At 38.3% G+C, this 21,225-nt stretch overlaps 1 pseudogene; it reads left to right on the top strand.

Moving 5' to 3' along the window:
- LOC100686085 overlaps positions 1-10,203 on the top strand; it is a 30,954-nt pseudogene extending 20,751 nt beyond the window's left edge.
- Positions 10,204-21,225: the final 11,022 nt, after the last annotated feature.

Raw genomic sequence — 21,225 nt, 5'->3', positions numbered from 1 at the left:
TAAACATTATTTCTGGTTGTGTCTGGAGGGTGTCTTTGGATGATATTAGTGTTTAAATCAATGGACTCAGTAGAGTAGATTGCCCTCCCTGTGCGTGTGGGCATCAGGCAAGCAGGTGAGGGCCTGAATAGAACAGAAAGCTAAAGAAGGTAGGATTTGTCCCCTTTTTGCCTGCCTCTTCGAGCTGGGACATGGATTATCTCCTGCCCTTAAACTGGGATTTACATCGTTGACTCTCCTGGTTCTTAGACCTTTGGACTCAGGCTAGAATTACACTGCCAGCTTTCTGGATCTCCAGCTTGCAAATGGCAGATGGTGGGACTTCTTAGTTTCTGTAGTCATGTGAGCCAATTCTTCATAAGAAATCTCTTCTTTCTAACTCTCATTGTCTCTCTTGATAAATATATCTATCTCATTGGTTATATAGGTAGAGATAGAAAGATCTTACTGATTCTGTTTCTCTGGAAAATATTGATGATTACAGATATTATAACATATGTAAAGTTCTGGAGGCTAGAAATCTAAGATGAAGGTGTTGGTTTCTGATGAGGTCTCTCTGGCTTGATATAGATGACTTTACTCTGTTTATGTGCAGAGAGAGAGAGTTCTAGTCTCTTTTCCTCTTCTTATAAGGATACCAGTTCTATTAGATTTGAGCCTCACCCTTTGGACCCATTTTACCTTAGTTACCTCTATAAAGGCCATATTTCCAAATACAACCATGTTGGAGGCTAGGCCTTTAATATATGAATGTTGGTGGGACATATTCAGTCCATAACAGTAGTCCATAAAAGTATGTAAGACTAGATAGAAGGGGGAAGAGAATATTCAAAGACATGATGATTGAGAACTTTTAGAACTAATGTTCAGTAAACCTAAAAATACCCAAAGTAGCATAAATGAAAAGATATAGATGCTTAGACACAACATACTAAAGCTACAGAATACCAAAGACAAAAATAATGTTAAGGGGAGATAGAGAAAATTACCTACAAAGTAACCTCTATTAGACTGACAGCTGATTTCTCAGCTTCAACGACGTAAAAAGATAATGGAATGTATCTTCAAAATGAACTATAAACTTGGAAATGTATATTTGGTGAAATATTTCTTAAAATAACAAATACAAAATAAAGATGTTTTTGAAAAACTAAGACTGAGAATTCTCACTCAAAGAAGTCATACTATTAAAAATACTCCAAAAGAATGAAAATGAACCCAGAAAGGTCTGAGATGAAAGAAAGAATGGTGGGCAAAGGAAATAGTAATTATGTGGGAAAATAAAACCAAATGTTTACTGTATAAAATAATAATACTGGGAATTAATTTGTAGGGCTACAAATTAAAACAAAACCGTGAAAACAGTAACATGGGTTGGGGATGATCAGAGTTATAAAGCAAACATTCTAAGCTCCTGTAATGATCCAGAAAAGGATAACTGCATTGGTTAACTTTAGAATTTATTTTAAAAGCATGTGAAAATTTTGAGAATAACATTGAAAGAACAGAAATAGACAAAATTTTCTAATTAGTGGAGGAGAAGAAATAAAACAAAAAAGTCAGTCAAAGCCAAAAGAAGGCAAGAAACAAAGAGACAAAGAGGGAGAAAGTGGAACAAAAGGAAAACACAAAATAATATGGTAAAAAGAAATTCAAACCTATAAATGATTACAAAAATATGGTAGAGGGATCCCTGGGTGGTGCAGCGGTTTGGCGCCTGCCTTTGGCCCAGGGCGGGCGATCCGGAAGACCCTGGATCGAATCCCACATCGGGCTCCCGGTGCACAGAGCCTGCTTCTCCCTCTGCCTATGTCTCTGCCTCTCTCTCTCTCTCTCTCTCTGTGTGTGACTATCATAAATAAATAAAAATTAAAAAAAAATTTTTAAAAAACAAAAATATGGTAGAAATTTCTAACTAAAATACAAAAACTGCTGCTCTATGATGAAAAGAAATTCATCTCCATGCCATTTACATGAGAAATATCTATAGCTTGAGATAAATCTTCCAACACAAAGTTTAAAAGTAAAAGATTAAAGGGGCTGTCTCAGTGAGTAGAACATATGACTCTTGATCTCAGGGTTGTAAATTCAAGCCCTACGTTGGTTGTAGAGATTATTTAAAAATAAAATCTTTTTAAAAATAGGGACATCGGTTGAGCATCTGCTTTAGGCTCAGGTCGTGATTTTGGGGTCCCACATTCAGCTGTCTGCTCAGTGGGGAGTCTGCCTCTCCCTCTGGCTCTCCCCACTGCTCATGCTCTCTCTCTTTCTCAAATAAACAAAATCTTTAAAAAAGAGCGAGCGAGAGATACCCAGTAAATGCTAACCAAAAGAAAGCAGCAGACCTGTATTAATAATAAATAAAATAGATGTTAAGGGAAAAAGCATAAACAGAGATGAGAGACATTATAAGTTGATAACACTACCCACCAAGAAACTTTAACAATTATGAACTTTTATGCACCTAATAAGATAACTTCAAATTATGTAAAGCAAAAATGGACAGAACTTTAAGGAGACGCTGCCAAATTCCGTCATATGGAAGATTTTAAGAGACTTAGTAACTGAGAGCAATAGATCACCCCAAATTCAGTAAAAGTATTAAAGATTGAAGCACCACAATTTCAATTTCATCACTTTAGTTTAATGGACACATATAGAATATGAATTGTAACCAAGAATTAAAGACTCCCCATTCTTTCTAAATGCCTATGGAAAGAAAGCTCATACTGTCCATAAAATTGATTGAGATTTCAAATTAGTGTTACTAGAAAGACTATGATATCTAAAAATTTCAATTAAATTAGAAATAATACAAAAACAGAATACAAATATTCTGTATATAAAATATTAAAAATGCTTCTGTATATCACAATGTGTGGAATACAGACAATGCACTACACACAGAGAAACTTGTAGCTTTAAATGCATATTGAGGAGAAAAACTAAAAATGAATGATGTAGGCAACCAACTGGAGAAATTAGAAAAATAGCGCAATAAGCCCAAAGAAAGTAGAAGGAAATAATAGAGATTAAAAGTAGAAAATGAAATAGAAGACAAAGACATAAAAGAACCAATAAAGCAAAAAGTTGATATCTTTGAAAATACTGATAAAGTCGATAAACTTTAGACAAGACTAATTAAGACATAAAGAGAAGAGGTAAAAACAAGCCACATTTGGAATGGAGAATGGGAGACATTACAGATAAAGCAGGAAATAAAATGACAATTTAAAAATATAAATAATTGTGTGTTGATAGATTTGAAAGTTTAGATGAAAAGAAAAACTCAGGAAAATATCAATCATATCAGACTGATATGATTACAGAATGGTATAAATTGGAAACTCACTAAGAACTTTTAGGCTCACATCAATCAGGGGAGATTTTTCAGATGATCCTTCCAAGATTGTTTGGATACCTCCTGATCAGAAAAGGAGGATTGTCTGAATTCTCAAATTTCATGCTAAGCCTGTGATGGTATGGTAAAAGACAAATTAAATATTATTTAAATAGGGTGGGAGTGGGGTGTGAAAGGGCTAAATATCAGCACCCTAGCAACCGTGGAAGGCAGTATGAAGTGTGGAATTATATTTGTTCCTATTAAAAGAATGCCCCTACTGCTCATTTTTTGTTCATTATTTTGTGCAATTTCAGAAATTCAAGTGTCAAGTGATACAGCATTAATTTTGGAGTTGGATTTTTTTTCCCCAGTTTGATCAAAACTTAAGTAATATTAGCTTTGCAGGCTCCCTGGTGCAGTAAGGACTCATAACACTATGGACTTCTTCATGTGACTGAGAGTTTCCACCACATTTGCCCAATTAACAAATCAAATGACAGAACAGATGTGACTGCAAAAATATGGGCTCTAAAGTTAGAATAACCGGGGTTCAAATCCACCATAGAGTTTGCATGATCTTAAGAAAATCACATTTAATATATCTGCATCTCATTTTCCTCATCTGCAAAATGAATATAGGATTGTTCATAAGCCCAGTACAGAAAGTGTTTTTATGAAGAGTGTTTATCGTAAAATCTGAAGGTACTCTATAATATAGTTCTCATTCCTGACCCCTTCTCAGTGTTGGTGGGCAAAACATATTTCTTTTTTTATTTATCTTTTATTTTTTTATTTTTATTTTTTAAAGATTTATTTATTTATTTATGATAGACATAGAGAGAAAGAGAGGCAGAGATACAGGAGGAGGGAAAAGCAGGCTCCATACCGGGAGCCCGACTCGGGACTCGATCCTAGGACTCTAGGATCGCGCCCTGGGCCAAAGGCAGGCGCCAAACCGCTGAGCCACCCAGGGATTCCTATTTCTTTTTTTTAAAGATTGTATTTATTTGAGAGAGAGAAACAGAGAGAGAGTTGGGGGGTGCAGAGGGAGAAAGAAAAGTATACTCCCCACTGAACAGAGAGCCTGATTGGCAGCTCTATCCCAGGACCCCAAGACCATGACCTGAGCCAAAGGTAGACACTTAACCAACTAATGGTGCCCTGACAAATTAATCTTTGACTATATAGTAATATCAAGCTATATTCAGAGTCCAGAATTTATTGGATGGCATTTCTCAACATCGATGTTTTGGTTTCTTTTAAATTTTGGGACCTAACTTACTACTGTGTTGTGAAATTATCTGCTCTGGAGAACTGCAATGATGGTTAGTTGGTTATGATCAATACAGAAAAAATACACAGAAAATGTTAGCATTATATACAGGAAGGGATATTTAGGAAACTTTCACATCTGTGTTAAATGTGTGAGTGTAGATGTACACACATACAGTGGGTCATGATGTCAAAAGTGTTTCTTACTCTGGGTCTTGGTCAGAATGAGAATGAAGCTGCTGTCCCACATGAACTGGCAGAAAGGTATGGGGCAGGAGCGGAGGGTAAGAGTCTCTCTTGATTCTAAAATCTGAGACCTCCAGCATACCTCACACATATGCCCACGCACACAATAGGCAGTGTTCAAGTTTGTTTCGTAGGTCTCTTTTTGAGGACTCAGAATGAAGCATGTAAGAGAAAGACTTACCAAACCAGTGTAGAAAATCTTTAACCTGTAATGTTCTATGGTCATAGTACTAAACAAACACCCCAAGAATTGTGTGTAACAATGCAATCCTTTTCATTTTGTGTAGTGAGATACTAACCTGGAGTAAAAAAAAAAAAAACCTAACTTGATTGTCACAAACTTGATGATGTCACTACTTGAGTGAAGTAGTCATATCTCTGGATTGAGCTGCCTCAGGGGTGAAATGTTGAGGATCTTTAAGTCTTCTTCTTGCTCTGTAATATGAAGATCCAATATCTTCCTTAGTGTCCCACTTTCATCCCTACAGCAGAATTATGGTGGGTGGAGGGAAGAGCACAAAATTTACAGCAAGAATAACCTGCCCAGTCTCTGGCTGTATGACATTGAGCATGTTACCAAATCCCTCTTGGCCTCCATTCCCTCATCTGTAGAATATAAATAACAACTTTCATCTATAAAAGATTAAATGTAGGGGCAGCTGGGTGGCTCAGAGTTTGAGCGTCTGCCCTTGGCTCAGGCCGTGATCCTGAGGTCCTGGGATGGAGTCCCATGTCGGGCTCCCTGCAGGAAGCCTGCTTCTCCCTCTGCTTATGTCTCTGCCTCTCTCTGTGTATCTCTCATGAATAAATAAATAGTCTTTTTAAAAAGAAAAGCTTAAATGTAAGACACCTAATAAAATACTCAATGTTTCCTTCTTTATTACTCTATTCCCTCCTCTTCTCCAACTGCCAGGTTGTAGAGATTGACCTTTGCTCTCCAACACCCCCTCTCTGCTTCAGCAGTGACCCTGTAGAAGGGGCTTGGTGGAAGGAGAAGAGCAAAAAAGGAGGAGGGTGAGGGTGGGAGGCCTGTTCCAGCAGAACTGAGGGGAGCCATGGGATCCTGTTTGCTGTGGAATCCCTTCACAGGGGATGCCTGGGTGGCTCAGTGGTTGAGCATCTGCCTTTGGCTCAGGTCCCAGGGTCCTGGGATCAAATCCCACATTGAGCTCCCTGCATGGAGCCTGATTCTCATTCTGCCTCTGTCCCTGCCCCTCTCTCTCTCTCTCTCTCTCTCTCTCTCTATGTCTTTCATGAATAAATAAATAAAATCTTAAAAAAAAAAAAAAAAGGAATCCCTTCAGGGCCTGGCCCCGGATGCCTCTCCAGCTCTTTCCCCCTTCAGGACTACCTCCCTACCTCCCACCTGCCAGGTCTGCTGGCCGTGGCAACCTTGCAGTAAGAAAAGGAGGACTTGGTGGAAACACCAAGGGAAGAAAGGATCCAAGCTGCAGTGCTGGGGAGGGTCTCTATGGCAGCCTCTATTTTTAAAGGACTGAGTATTTGTCATCTCCATCCCACACACTCTATCCTACACCCTCAAACAAAATGAAACAAAAGCAAACAAACTCAGCCTCTCCACAAGCACCAGTGGACAACAGAGATTTTATTGGTCATGGTGAGGGAGATGAGGGAGATTAAGTAAAGAGATTTACCTCACAGTGTGCATATTACTTGTATGACAGAAGTCCCCAGCAGACTTCCAGGTTCTTCTCTGAAAGCTCCATCAGTGGCCACTGATGACTTGGTCTCCTTCTCCCCTGTGGTCTCCACTGAAGCAGCCTTTACCTCTCCAGGGCTTCTGTACCACTTTCCTTTTTCTGAGACAAAGTATTTTAGTTCCTCCAATTTTGTCTCCTCAAACCTATCACTTGACTTCATCCTCAGTGAAAAAGCATATTGTCATGAATCACTCTCTTCAGAAATTATAAATAATGAACCATTATTTTTATCACATTTATATACATGTCTGCAAAATCATTTGTTGGTGGCATATTTGGTTGACATTGCACATCAAAGATACATGATGGAGGAGAAAAGGGATGGGGATAAGAAGAAGTTCCAAGTACCTAAAAAGCTGAGAACAGGTCCCAGATGGATGCAGTGTGGCTGGTGGGCTGTTGAATGGGAATGACAGAAGGCGCATTCTTTGTAATGGTCTCACCATTACAACACCCATGCTCTGACTACCACCTAAAGTTCCAGCAAAGTTCCATTGCCAAATTAATGTTCTTACAACATTTATTTCATCAAGTCCTCATCTGTTAAAATAAACAATGAATCCCAATTCCCTTTAAAGAGATGAAGAATCAGGCTTGAAGCTCAACTCCATCTTTTGCCTATTTTATAATAAGATCTTTAAGGACAAGGACAGGAACTAAGTGATATACATTTAGGAGCTTACCTATGTAGGTAAGAGCTTACCTTTGTAGGGATGGGGAAGCTCCTAAGTGGAGCTTCATCGTGCCCTTCAAATAAAAGGCAGCCAAACACTATGTGTTGAACTGGATAAACTTTAATATCATGTACATAATATTATACATATTTAATATCATAAATATGCCTAAAATGCTTTTTATAAATAGCTCTCTATAGAAACTAATTTTTTACTTCTTTTTTTAAAGGTTTTTTTATGTACTTATTTGAGAGAGAGAATGCATGAGCGGGAAGGGGGTAGCAAATAGAGGGGGAAGCAGACTACCTGCTGAGCTCAGAGCCTGATTCGGGGCTCAATCCCTTACCCCAGGACCCTGACCTGAGCTGAAAGCAGACACTTTAAAGGACTAAGCCACCCAGGCGCCCCCCGAAACTTAATTTTAATTAAACATTTTCTTTACTATTTTCTACCAGGTTGTAATTCAGTTCCTAATCTCATCTTAACCCCATTATATGATTACAGAATGCCATCATTTAATCCTTATGGGACTAGAGCTTAATACAGAGAATGCTGTTTGAAGGGCTTTCTCTTGAAACATGGCCCAGATTAAAAAATGAAGCACATTTATACAGTTATCAATGGCATTAGCCAGTAGCCTCTTCCTATATCCACTCTCATTATTTAATACTCTTCACTCTTTGCTCGTCCATGAAAATCCTGAGTTTTCTTATTACCAATATAAAATATATTTCTGACTCAAGAGACTATTGCCTAATATGGAGAATTATCAATTTGGCCATATTATAAAATACTTTGGGATAGTGATGCTTTAAATTTTTACTTGTATTTAATTCTGGACTGGGAAAATACAAATTAAAGGCTGGGTATCAAGATTTGAAATGTTCTGTTAGCAAGGGACTGGGAAGTTTATAAGAGGAGGATAGGAACAAAGAAGATGAAATTAAAATCTGCCTACCTCCAGGGTGCCTGGGTGGCTCAGTAGGTCAGGTATCTGCCTTCTGCTCAGGTCATGATCCCAGGGTCCTGGGGTTGAGGCTCGTATCAGGTATCAGGTTCCCTGCTCAGTGAGGAGCCTGCTTCTGCCACTCCCCCTGCTTGTGCTCTCTCACTCTCACTTTCTTTCAAATAAATAAATAAACAAACAAACAAACAAATAAAATCTCTAAAACAATTTTTTTGTTTACCTTCTAGGCTGTCTGGTATTTCCTATTAGAGAGAATATAGTTGTAAGGAGATTGCATACCTCATGGGTGTGTGACAAGCCAGAGAAATAATTCTGATTTGGCCATGGCCTCACTGTGATAGATGACATGCTTGAATTTTTTATATGAACTGTGTTCTTTACTAACTTGATCCTGGACTCCTTACCTAAGGCAGGTCTCACCTTCACTGTAGACACTATGTACACTTTTAGCTCTCAGGGCACTGAAAGAAACTTTCAATACTCATCATCAGCAGTTGCCACTCTCCCCTCAAAAAACTCTCTAAATCCTACACCAGTATCATTTCGTTTTCTCCTACCAGTTCAGCTTTGCCCCAGGCTCAAGGATGTATGAATTAAAGAACCCCATCACTAACATAGAATAGCTCTGGATTAATCCAGTTTCACAGACTGTACTACTCCAAATTCTCCACAGCTTCCAGAAATTAGGTCCATACTTGGTTCCCTGTGATTAAGCTAGTGCCTGAATTCTAGTGATAATCTAAATACAAGTGTCCTCTGCATTTTCAAAGTTCAAGTTAGACCACTTCACTTTTATGAAAGACCCACACCTACCTTAGTATCCATTTTTCTAACTGAAAGAAATGTGAAGAGGACTTTTGCTTTTACAAAAAAGTCTAAAAGTGAAAATAGCATTCTATGTTTGTTTTGCAATGACCTATTGTACAGGCCCCAGGCATCCCAGCAGCGAGAGGGGCCCCACCAAGCTCCTTGCCCCAGAACTACACTCAGCATCTCAGCATCAAGCCATCGTAGCTTTGAACTGTGTCTGTATCTGTGCTTTCTCCCAATTTATTTTGCACATCCCTTAGTAAGATGTTTCCTAAGATATCAGAAAAGCTTAAAAGATTATTTTTGGGGGTCTGAGGATGCTCAAATAATTTTCCTTATAAATTAATGGTAATTGCTTCTGACTTTATACCATTTCAGCCTATGAAAATTTTCATAAGTGAGCGGCAGGGCCGGCTGACAGTAATAGGGGCTGTTCACAGAGCAAGTGAAGATGAATGCCAGAGGACTTGGATCTCAGCTGAAGGACAGTATTCCAGTTACTGAACTTTCAACAAGTGGACCTTTTGAACAGCATGATCTTCTTCGAAAAGGTCTCCCTGGTGTGAAAAATGAACTTTTGCCCAGTCATCCTCTTGAAGTATCAGAAAAAAAATTTCCAGCTCAACCAAGATAAAATTAATTTTTCTACACTAAGAAGCATCCAAGGTCTGTTTGCTCTACTAAAATTACAAATGGAATTCAAGGCAGTGCAGCAGGTTCAGCATCTTCCATTTCTTCCAAGCTCAAACCTTTCGTTGGATATTTTAAGGGCTAATGATGAGACTATTGGATTTGAAGATATTCTTAATGACCCATCACAAAGTGAACTAATGGGAGAACCACACTCGATGGCGGAATATAAACTCAGTTTACTGTAATCTGTTGCGCTGTTCATGAAAATAGAGGGGCTGCACATTGTTATAGTCATCTTTTTACTATAATTTGATGTATACAACATTAAAAGTACTGACACATGAAAAAAAAAAAAAGAAAGGTTTCATAAGAGCACTCTACTTTCAGATAGCAAGGGAAGCATTGCATTGTATCCGTTCCTTCACATCTTGGTCAACTACTCCCTGACTGGCGTGCTGTCTTACCCTTACTAATGCTCTGGGATACTAGAATCTTGCCCTCAGGATGCCTGGGTGGCTCAGCAGTTTAGCATCTGCCTTCGGCTCAGGGCGTGATCCCAGGATTGGGTCCCACATCAGGCTTCCCGCATGGAGCCTGCTTCTCCCTCTGCCTGTCTCTGCCTGTCTCTCTGTGTGTCTTTCATGAATGAATAAAGTCTTAAATAAAATTAAAAAAATCTTGCCCTCGAATCCCAGACCCCTGACTGCATCCTTTTTTATTTTTAAAGATTTTATTTATTTATCCATGAGAGACACACAGAGACACAGGCAGAGGGAGAAGCAGGCTCCATGCAGGGAGCCCAATGTGGGACTTGATTTCAGGACTCCAGATCACACCCTGGGCTGAAGACAGGCACCAAACCACTGAGCCACCCAGGGATCCCAAGTTGTATCCATTTTTAGATGCCTATGGCCTATTGATCAGACCACCATCTACAACCATCCCTGCTATCTCCAAATGCACTCACTGCTGGCTCCACACTAAAACACCTGCCCTAACCAGCAAATCAGTCCAACACCTGAAGGCTAGACTTTCCTGCTCTAGATGGCCTACTTGTTTACTAGGTAACTAGTCATTCTAGTAAGCCTGGGACTGAGATGTTTTCTGAGACATGGGACTTTTATTTTTATTATTTATTTTTTACTTTTTTTTTTTTTACATGAGACTTTTAATGCTAAAACCAGAGAAGTCACAGGGAAAGCAGGATTAGTTGATCACCCTGTTTTCTCCTACTGATTAGAATTTGTTCTTCACTAAAGTAGTAGGTTATAGAGATAAATTAAAGATCTATCACCATCTGAATATATGTATTGCAAGTTAGATTCCCTGGGAAGCAGACTCAGACACAAATTAGTATGTAGGAGGTTTAAATGGGAACACTCTGTGATCAACACCTGTAGGTAGTGATGAGCTGGTAAATACTTACTAACCTCCCTGGTGTGGAAATGAAGGGAAGCTCTGATTTGTAGAGTTTGATGATGTCTATGGTATAAATACTCCCACCATGACTGATTTTACATTGCCAACCTGACATCAATAGGCTTACAAGATCCCTGCAAATTTATTTATTTTATCCTCTAATCCAGTACAAACCTGCTCCAAGATACCATTGCCAGTGGTAGAAGAGAAGAAAGCAGAATTGAACAGAGGGAGGTGGTGGGCTATGATATAATCACAACAAAGACTTCAACTAACTGCATTGTGAGTTCTGAAACTGACATGGGCCCTCAGAGTTATCCCAAGTTGAGATCAAGAGGCTGGGTATTTATAACCACATACTAATCAGTAATTGGATGTAGACTACTCCCAGGAAAGGGGTTGCACCATTGAGCAAAGTGGTTCCCATTAGCCAAAGGTAATTCCTGGAGAGGACTGAGAGCTAGAGCCTGCCATCCAGCATTACTCTCAGGAGTTGAGTCTTTCATTGCTGTGAGAGGGATGTGGACAATGTGGCAGAGCATCCACTATAGTCCACCCTTTTCACAGCTCAGAGCCACTTCTTATAAATTCTAGGGCCATCTATTCCTTTTTAGTAGACCACTTTCTCTGGGAAAAACTTATAAAAAACCAAGCTAGTGGGACAACCTATAGTCCCACTGCTGTAGCTATTTGTTGAGGCCATAAATGATCGTCTAGGTATTTACAACTGGCATGACTCAGACCCTTAACCTTGAGCCTCTGGTCTCCGTGCTCTTCTTATGCCATGGCTGCTGGGCTTGCTTGTCTATTGTCGAATTTAAGCAAGAGAGTACCAAGACACACCCAATGGATCACATAAGTGTCCTACATATTCCTTCCTGGCTCCATTGTGTAATAGCTGCTCTACTTCCTTCTGCAGATTAAAGTTAATTATTATCAAAGTAGTGATTATTCTTCTGGTCTGCTGGATCCCTTGGCATGGAAACCTAAAGTAATTGAGTGGTTGCCATGGCTTAAATTTCAATAGTGTTCTTATTGTGCAAGCATTCCCACTTTGAGAAACACAACCTCTAAATCTGCAGAACCTAGAACTGTGGGAACAGGAAGAACAGATTCCCTAAAAGGGTCACTGGGAACGACCCAATGGTTCCTGAACTCATATATCCTAACCTATTGTTGGTGGTGCAAACACTCTTTAGCACTCAAATAGTGAATCCATATCAGAAAATGTATCTTTTCCAATGAAAATAAGTCACTTACCCTTCCACAGTGGAAGGGAGTACAAAATAGTCAACTTGCCACCAAGTGGTGCTGCGGACTCTCTGTTGTTCTCTGTTGCTGGAATTCTGGACAGGTTGGACATTTGGAAGTGGTGTAGTTAGATCAGACTTGGGAAATGGGAGCTTACGTTGTTAGGTCTGCGCATAGCCTTCGCCATGCCGTCTTGGTAACTCTAAACTCATTCTGCTGGCATTAGACAGCTGATGATAGAGGCTGGCTGATGTCAAGTCATCCTGGCTAATTGGTCGTTTAGTGCCTCTTCCATGGTGTATGCACTCTGATGAACATTAACATCCAATACAAAGGTCTTCACATCTTGTGCCCACTCCAGTAAGTCCATCCAAATGTCTCTCCCCTTCACATCTTTTTCCTAAAAGTTCACTCTTTATCCTCTCTTCTTTCCCTTCTGATCATTTGCCACGGCCCATAAGCCTATATATATGCATACGGAGTTGTCCTCTTTCTATGAAAGTGGATGATCAGGTATGCCACTGAATCTCTCTGCTCACCAAGAGGGTTTCCTCTCATTGTTGTCTGTGAAGGCCAGGCTCAAGTGAAGCTGAGGTCTGAACACTGGCTCGGTTTAGGGAACTGAACAAGGGATTTTAACTTTTATTGGAGAGGTTGCCCTTGCCTCTTACTTCTCCACACTTGCTCTTTAAGATTAGTTTAGATATTAAGTAGCACCATGATTGAATGTTCATTGCTTTTGCCCAGAGGGATGCAATATTTTATTACCAATCTCCACAATTTCCTGGCTAGGCCTTGATGGCTATCTCTCCAATCTTGCAGGTCATTATGCTAAGTATGGCTTTGTGGCTTCTGGCAGTTTCTGCTTTGAGATGCCATTACTATTCCTGTTGCTATGAATGAGTTCAATTCTGGGACCACCTCTCCTATTACCATCCCCAGCCTATGGATGGGAAGAGCCACTAATGAACTCCCTGTGATACATAAAAACATTCCCGACAGTCAAGAGGTGCTTGGTGGCTCAGTTAGTTGGGCCTCTAACTCTCGGTTTTGGCTCAGGTCATGATCACAAATCACAGTCATGGGGTTTTATCTTAGATAGTTCTGGCCACATGGTCACTTGATAGCCATGGTCATTCTGTCCTTTCCAGGGTGTTGAAGCATACCAAGAACTTCTTGAACGGTATAGAACTCTGTATAGGAGATGGTGTGGATTGCTCCAAAAGCCTAAGAATCTATATTGTAATTCTCCTGTTGGGGAATTCCACATTGTCTTTTCCCATCACAGATTCCTCCCGTACTATTGAATGTGCTGTCACAGGGGCCTTTTTGAAAATATAGGCAACTGCTTATTTCTTCCCCTATCTTCTCATAACTCATATCTTCTCAAAGACTGAGTTATAGCTTTAGTCCATACATTTGTTTTCTACTTCATTATTTTTTTCTCCCTGCTGATAATTTAGGCTTCTAATATATAATTCAAAGCTATGCATGTAAAGCCATAAATCTCCACAATTCAACATACCACAAGATTTTATGTTTTTACCTTTTAGTTCAAGATAATTCCATTTTGGGGGCACCTGGGTGGCTCAGTGGTTGAGCTCTGCCTTTGGCTCAGGTCCTGATCCCAGAGTCCTGGGATCGAGTCCTGCATTGGGCTCCCCACGGGGAGGCTGCTTCTTCCTCTGCTCATGTCTCTGCCTTTCTCTGTCTTTCATGAATAAATAAATAAAATCTTAAAAGAAAAAGACTCTCTTCCTCTGCCTCTCACCTGCCTGCAGGGAAACTGCTTCTCTGCTTATGTCTCTACCTCTGTCTGGATGTCTCTCATGAATAAATAAAATCTTTAAAACAAAACCACACACAATATTTCCATTTTTTATTTTCTTTTTCACCCATGAACTTTTTTTTTTTCAAGTATATGCTTAATTTCCAAACATTCAGGGAGTTTCTTATCTTGCTGTTAACTTTTATCTTAATTTTAACATAAGCAGAGAACAAATTATGATGTTAATCCTTTGAAATTTGAGATTTCCTTTGTGGTTCAGCATATATTCAACTTTGTAATAGTCTCATATAATTATCTATAGTTATTGGGTGCAGTGTCTAATTTGGGCCATGTCATGTTTGCTTATCAAGTTGAATCTTTGATACCTTTACTGTTATTTTTTTATTTGCTTGTCCCATGTGTTAATCTCCTACTTGGATAGTGGAGATCTAGCTCTCCTTGTATTTCTAACATTTGTTTTGGCTTTGTTTATTCTAATGCTATGCTACTCGGTGCTTACAAATTTAGAATTGCTATCTCTTCCTGCTGAAGTAAATCCTTATCATTATTAAATGTTCTCTATCTCTAGTAATGCTTTTTACCTTACATTTTACTGCCTGATAATAGTTTGGCAACATCAGCTCTTAGTATCTACATGATATATCTTTTATATAAAGTGCTTTGGGGATGCCTGGGTGGCTCAGCGGTTGAGTCTCTACCTTTGGCTCAGGGTGTGATCCCAGATTCCTGGGATTGAGTTCCACATTGGGCTCCTTGCATGGAGCCTGCTTCTTCTTCCTCTGCCTGTGTCTCTGCCTCTCTCTTTCTGTGTCTCTCATGAATAAATAAAATCTTAAAAAAATAATAAAATAATAAAGTGCTTTGTATTAATCTATTGATATAGTCATATTTTTCTTCTCTTATTCTATAAATGCACATTACAATGACTGATTTTTGTAAGTTAAACCAATTCTATATTTCCCTTTTAACATCTTTGGAAATATACTAAAGATTTTTCACTTCTATATATGATAGTGCCCTGTAACTATGTCATTGTTCAGTTTACTTATCAAGATTATGTTAGCCTCATAAAATCAATTCAAGTGTTTCCTCTTTTGCAATTCTATTAAAGACATTATAAAAAATTTGTGCTATTCCTTATTTAGTAAAATTCACCAGCAAAGCTATACAGGCCTATAAATGCATGTAAACTTTGAAATTGTAAATTCATGTAAACTTACTTCATGTAAGTTTTAATATGCTGTGCTTTGGGGGAACTCTTCTAGTTCACTAAGTTTCAAACATATTTGCATTCAGTTGTTTATACAATCCTTTTCCTTTTAATCTTTCTATATCCTTATGACTTTTAGTGTGGCCTTCATAAATGCGATTTTGTCTTCAGTATTTCATTTTAAGAGTAAGAGCATTACTTAGTCTGAAATGTAATATTCTTAAAGGCTTTTTTTTTTTTTGCTATTAAATTTTAAGGAGATATTTATTTCACTATTGTTTAGCTTCTAATATTTTGAGAAAGCAGCTTGTAGTCTAAATGGTACACTTTTGATCCTTTTTCTCTTGTTGCTTTTGTCTAATTTTCAGTTTTATTGACATGCTTTGGTATGTATTTTCTTCCTTTCCATTGGTTCACAGTCCTTTAGTCAGTTGTCTGTGATCTCATAGTTATGGAGAGATCTCAGCCATTATCTAGTCATATATTGCTTCTTTCTCTCTCTGCTCTTTCTGGGAGATTCAATTAAATTTATTTACTTACTTAGTAAAGATTTTATTTACTTATTCATGACACACACACACACAAAGAGGGGCAGACACAGGCAGAGGGAGAAGCAGGCTCCATGCAGGGAGCCTGATGTGGGACTAGATCCTGGGACTCCAGGATCATGCCCCAAGCCAAAGGCGGTGCTAAACCGCTGAGCCACCCAGGCGGCCCTCAATTAAATTTATGACAAGACTTCCCCCTTACTATATTTTAATTTTTTCAGTTCTCTATCTTTTTCTATTAACCACGTTCAATTCATGAATTATATTTTCAGCTGTGTCTAATCTGCTATAAACCAATCCTTTGAGTCCTTAAATCCAGCTAATATATTCTGGAGTTCCTTAACTTCTACTTGGTGTTTTTCTGTGTTTTTGTACTCATCTGCTGAAATTCTCCATCTTGACATTTATTTCCTTGGGGTTAGCATATTCTGTCTGGTTAGTTTTAATTCATGTTGTCTGTATAGGTTTTTTTTTTTTATGTAGGACATCAAATTTGTGTAACGACAGAAACACTTTGAGGTCTTAAAATCCAATTCTTGTCCACTTGTAACTACAGAGGCCATCAGAGGTATTATTCAAATTCTCAGTTATCTCCTAAATAATTGGAGGCCAAAGGTAGGTTTATCTATCATAGATATCTATGTTGTCCTTTTTTCTCTCCCTATTGCTGGCTATAATCCTTCACTATCTTGTTAGCTTTTATTTATTTATTTTTTTTAGTTTTTTTTCCCTTTAAGTAATCTCTACATCTAATGTGAGGCTTGAACTCCTAACTCTGAGATCCAGAGTCACACATTCTACCAACTGAGCTAGCTAGGAACCCTGATCTTGTTAGTTTCTTGATGCCCTTCATATAGATGTTTTGAAGCAAATTTGTCCTTTTTTTTTTTTTTTTTTTTTTTGGTAGGTGTTCTAAACTGGAGGATTGATCAAAATACTACCTGATATTACTATAAATGGAAATCCCTTCTTGTTGCTTTATACCACTTACACTGTAAGTGTATAGGATTCTGACTTTCTGTAAGGCCAATGTAGCCTAAGAAGGGTGAATGTATGTGGGAGCTACAGTAAAAAAATAAACTTGTATAACTAAATCCTTTCCTCTCAAATTTCATGTTATATTCACATAAAATGCTTGATTTATCTTTTTTTGGTGGAGGGATGGCTCTTGGAGTTATCTACTATGCCAATTTCATCGGTGTCACTTTATTTTTCATTTTTGAATGTTAAACCAACCTTGCATCTTTGGTCATAGCAGATTATCCTTTTTGTATATTCTTACTTTCAACTTGCTAAATTGTTGGTAAGATTTAGGAGATATATTGGTCTGTAGTTTTCTTTTATAGTTTTGTTTCAGGATAACACTGGCATTATAGAATTAGTTAACACAATTCTCCTCTTCAATCTTCTTGAAGAGACTGTAGAAATAACACATGGTGAGTTAACGAAATCATGTTTACAGCAGCCAAAGAAATGGCTCCAGGGGAAACTTGTTGAAGACTATTAGGTTTTTGGTGAGAACAATTGCTTAGTTTAGAACACTAGGTAACATCCATTTAAAAACAATGCAAATAATTCCTAGTGGTTTTCCGAGTATCAAATCTTACCAGTACTGCTCAGTTGCTATCTAGTTAGTCAATGCTGAGTTTGAATTGACTGAGTGACCTCTATGGATGTTTTGTGAAATGACTAAACAAATTTGAGAAAATGTTCATATAACCTTAAATAGAATCTGCTTATAACTGAATGTGGTAAAATATAGGTATAGAACAGAAAGCAGCTTTGTTGGACAAATTTACCAAAGCTTTTGCAATGTTAAGGCTTCACATTTGTGGTTATTCATTGTATTACTTATCAGCAGATCCTTTATGAAAAATATTTAAACCTATCATGTGTTATTAAACTAGCAGTACCAATAGTGGACAATTTTTACAGATTTATCCATTGTAGGCCAAATGCCCTGATTTGCTCTTTCATACAGCAATTCAATTTCTTAGCACTGATAAAGTTGATTGTAGTTTTTTTGAGGTCAGGGCCAGGATTTGAAATTTTTCTGAATGAGAGAACCCACCTCAACTGTCGTTATTGAACACTGGTGTTCAAACCAGCTTATTGTTGCTGACTTGATGTTTCTCTATGAATTCAACTTAAAATTACAGGCAATGAAGATAACATGCAAAATCTATACTGCAGTGGTCATTTCATGATAATTAACATTGTCTGAATCACAAACAAATGTCAAGTTGCTTTATACATTTTCTGTACCAGCAGAAATTAAAACAAAAAATTATTGAATCAATTCCAAATTTGTAGTACATGTATTTTCTAAGCTCCAGCAGTTTTTGGACCTCTATGGACTTGCAAAGGAAATTTATTTTAAAATCTATTTAACCACGTGATTGTGCAATTTCCACACAACCTTCAATTGGAAATGTTAATTTGTAAATTTTTGTCAAAAATTTTATAGACAGTTTTTTCCCTAAATGTCTATAGAATATCCTTGCTTTTGGTCTCTTAGGCTGCAAAGCTGAAAATTTTGACCATCTTCTAATATAACACTGTCATCTATATTTCAATAAAAAATACAATAAAATAAATATTTGCCATCTAGCCCTTTATAAAGTTTGCCAGTCCACATCCTAGTATTTCAAACTGGTAAGTATTTCCTATGAATTATTACTTAAGTATAGTAAGATACCTTTTCCTCAACACATTCAAGATGTTAGAATTTTTCTCACAAATATATCCATATAATTTGAGCTGCAAAAAATCTATAATGTGCAATTTCATCTGATTCTGAGCTTTCCCACTTTGAATACATGTATTTTCTTTCATTTATAAATTCTCTGACGTGTACTGTGAACTAATGCCAATGTCTTTCCCACAGTAAATGCACCAATAGTGACTCAGGTACTACAGTTATAGCAACCTTTTGGGGAAGCCCTTATACATACACATGCAGTTTTTCTCTTACATCAATCTGCTGATGCTGCTGTGGCATTTTCTAGAGAAGTTACTATAGTCCGTACATTCTCTGACATGTATTTAAAAAGATTTCTCCATGAAGGTGCTATTAATAAAAACATAGTTTTTCACTCTGGTCAGTTTTCTGATACTGAGATTTAATCTAGCGCTTAGTGTTTTCCCACTAGCCACACATACATGGTTTTACTCTGTGAATTTTCTGATACACTTGGCGTCAGGACTTGGAAATGAAGAAAATGCACTATGCATTCATCTCTCTCCAGTATGAACTTCAATGTGCAACTGTAGTAGTTTTCTTTTGCTTTGTCAATTATGCCAAAACAGCAGCTTGAAACATTTAACTGTTTCTGAGGGACAAGAATCTGGGAGCAGCTTAGTTGCATAGATCTAGTTCTGGTTATCTTGTGCAGTTTCATTCAAAGTGTCAGCTGGGGGCAGAAGAATCAGTTTCCAAGCTCATTCATCATATACAGTGGGTACCCAAGAGGGGAAACCACAGACCTTTATAATTTAGTTTTGGAACTAACATACCATACCTTCTGCTATTTGCTACTGATCACACAAGACTAATCTTGGCAGAAGGTAGGGGACCATACAAAGGTGTTAACACTAGAAGCCAGGACCTTGGGGGCCATCTCTGGGGCTGGCTATCACTCAATAAACCAGTTTGACTAGAGGTTGATGGACTTTCCAAACTCAGTATGTAATATCATCTCTCTCCAGTGTGAAGTTCTGATGTACAGAGTTGTGATTTCTGGGTGAAGACTTTTCCACAGTCACTGCATTCAAATGGTTTTTCTGTCAGTATGAATTTTCTGAAGCACAACCAAGACTTAACAGGTGAAGTCCTTTTCAAGTTACAGTACATCTATAGGTTTCTCTCCAGTGTGAGTGAGCATTACTGTTCAAAGATATGTGACATTTTGGTAAATGTCTCTACATATTTAATGCAGGTTTTAAGATTTTTGTTCAGGATGGTTGCAAATATTCATGGAGGTGTGACTTGAATTTCCCAGTTACCATGCTTCTCTCCAGTATGAATGGTCTGTTCAAACAACTTCGGAATTAAGACCTGCTCATATTCTGTACATATATAATTCTTGCATGTGAATTCTTCAAAGGAACTGAAGTACTGTTTGTTGGGCAAGGTCTTTCCTACTTTACTTTATCTTGACCTGTATCTTCAATTCTATTTTCCATAGGAGCCTGAAAGAGGCTGGCCTGTCTTTAAGTTCTGATCAGAGTCGCTAGAAGAGGTGGGTTAGTCTCAGTACTGAACTCTCAGGCTCAACTTGTGTTCTTACAGGACAGAACAAAACCTCCAAACTTTGTGGGTTTTAGAAGGAACTTCATGCTCAGTCCCTCAGGAACCAAAGTTGGAAATCTCAATGACAATAGTAGTTAAATTGCCTGAGTACTATTTCAGCTTTCCTTGGTTATTTATTGCAAGACCTACTGGTGATTAACTAACTACCTTAGGTTTTGTCAAGAACCATCATTTATTCCACAAGGACTTTTCCTTTGGCAGCAGATATTGCTCCTCCACCTCCCCATCCTGCCAGCATTTTAAAGATTTCATTCCGTTGTCTTTTGTTCTTGATCATTTCTACTAAGACATCAACTGTCAGTCTTATTGGGCTCCACCAAGGTAATGTGTCTTTTCTCCAGCTGCTTTAAGAATAAGGCCCATCTTGGATTTCCAGTCCTTTGCCATGGGTACCTAGGCATAGTTTCAAACATTTAGTTCTGCTTGACTGGGATTAGCTGAATTTTAATCTGTGGGTTTTCTCAATTTTGCAAAGGGGCTAGCCATAACCTCATTGTTTCTGTCCCAACTGTTCTCTAGGACTCCCAAATTACACGTCAGACATTTTGAACATTTCCTGATCGATACTATCCAGTGAAAATCTTGCCTTCTGGTTTACCCATCTTGGTTTTTTTTTTTTTTTTTTTTTTTGGTGCACACCATGTTACCTCTCTAGGGAGCTCTTCTCCTCTTTAAGTAGGCTCAACACCCAGCATGGAGCCCAATGGGAGGCCTGAACCGACAACTCTGAAATCAAGACTCAAGCCAGTATCAAGAGTTGGATGCTCAACTGAGCCACCCAGGTGCCCCTCATCTAGGGAGTAAACTTTTCAGCTGTAGAGGTCCTCTCAACAAAAATCACTGCTTGATGAAAAACTTTACTATTTTATCTGTAAATATTGTTTTCTTTCACATTAAATCACAATTATTGGGGAATCCCTGGGTGGCTCAGGGGTTTAGCGCCTGCCTTTGGTCCAGGGTGTGATCCTCGAGTCCTGGGATCAAGTCCCACATTGGGCTTCCTGCATGGACCCTGCTTCTCCCTCTGCCT

This window comes from Canis lupus, chromosome 8, assembly GCF_011100685.1.
Source record: "Canis lupus familiaris isolate Mischka breed German Shepherd chromosome 8, alternate assembly UU_Cfam_GSD_1.0, whole genome shotgun sequence".
Lineage (NCBI taxonomy): Eukaryota > Metazoa > Chordata > Mammalia > Carnivora > Canidae > Canis > Canis lupus.
The sequence above is the reverse complement of the archived record's forward strand: the minus strand, read 5'-3'. Positions and strand labels throughout refer to the sequence as shown.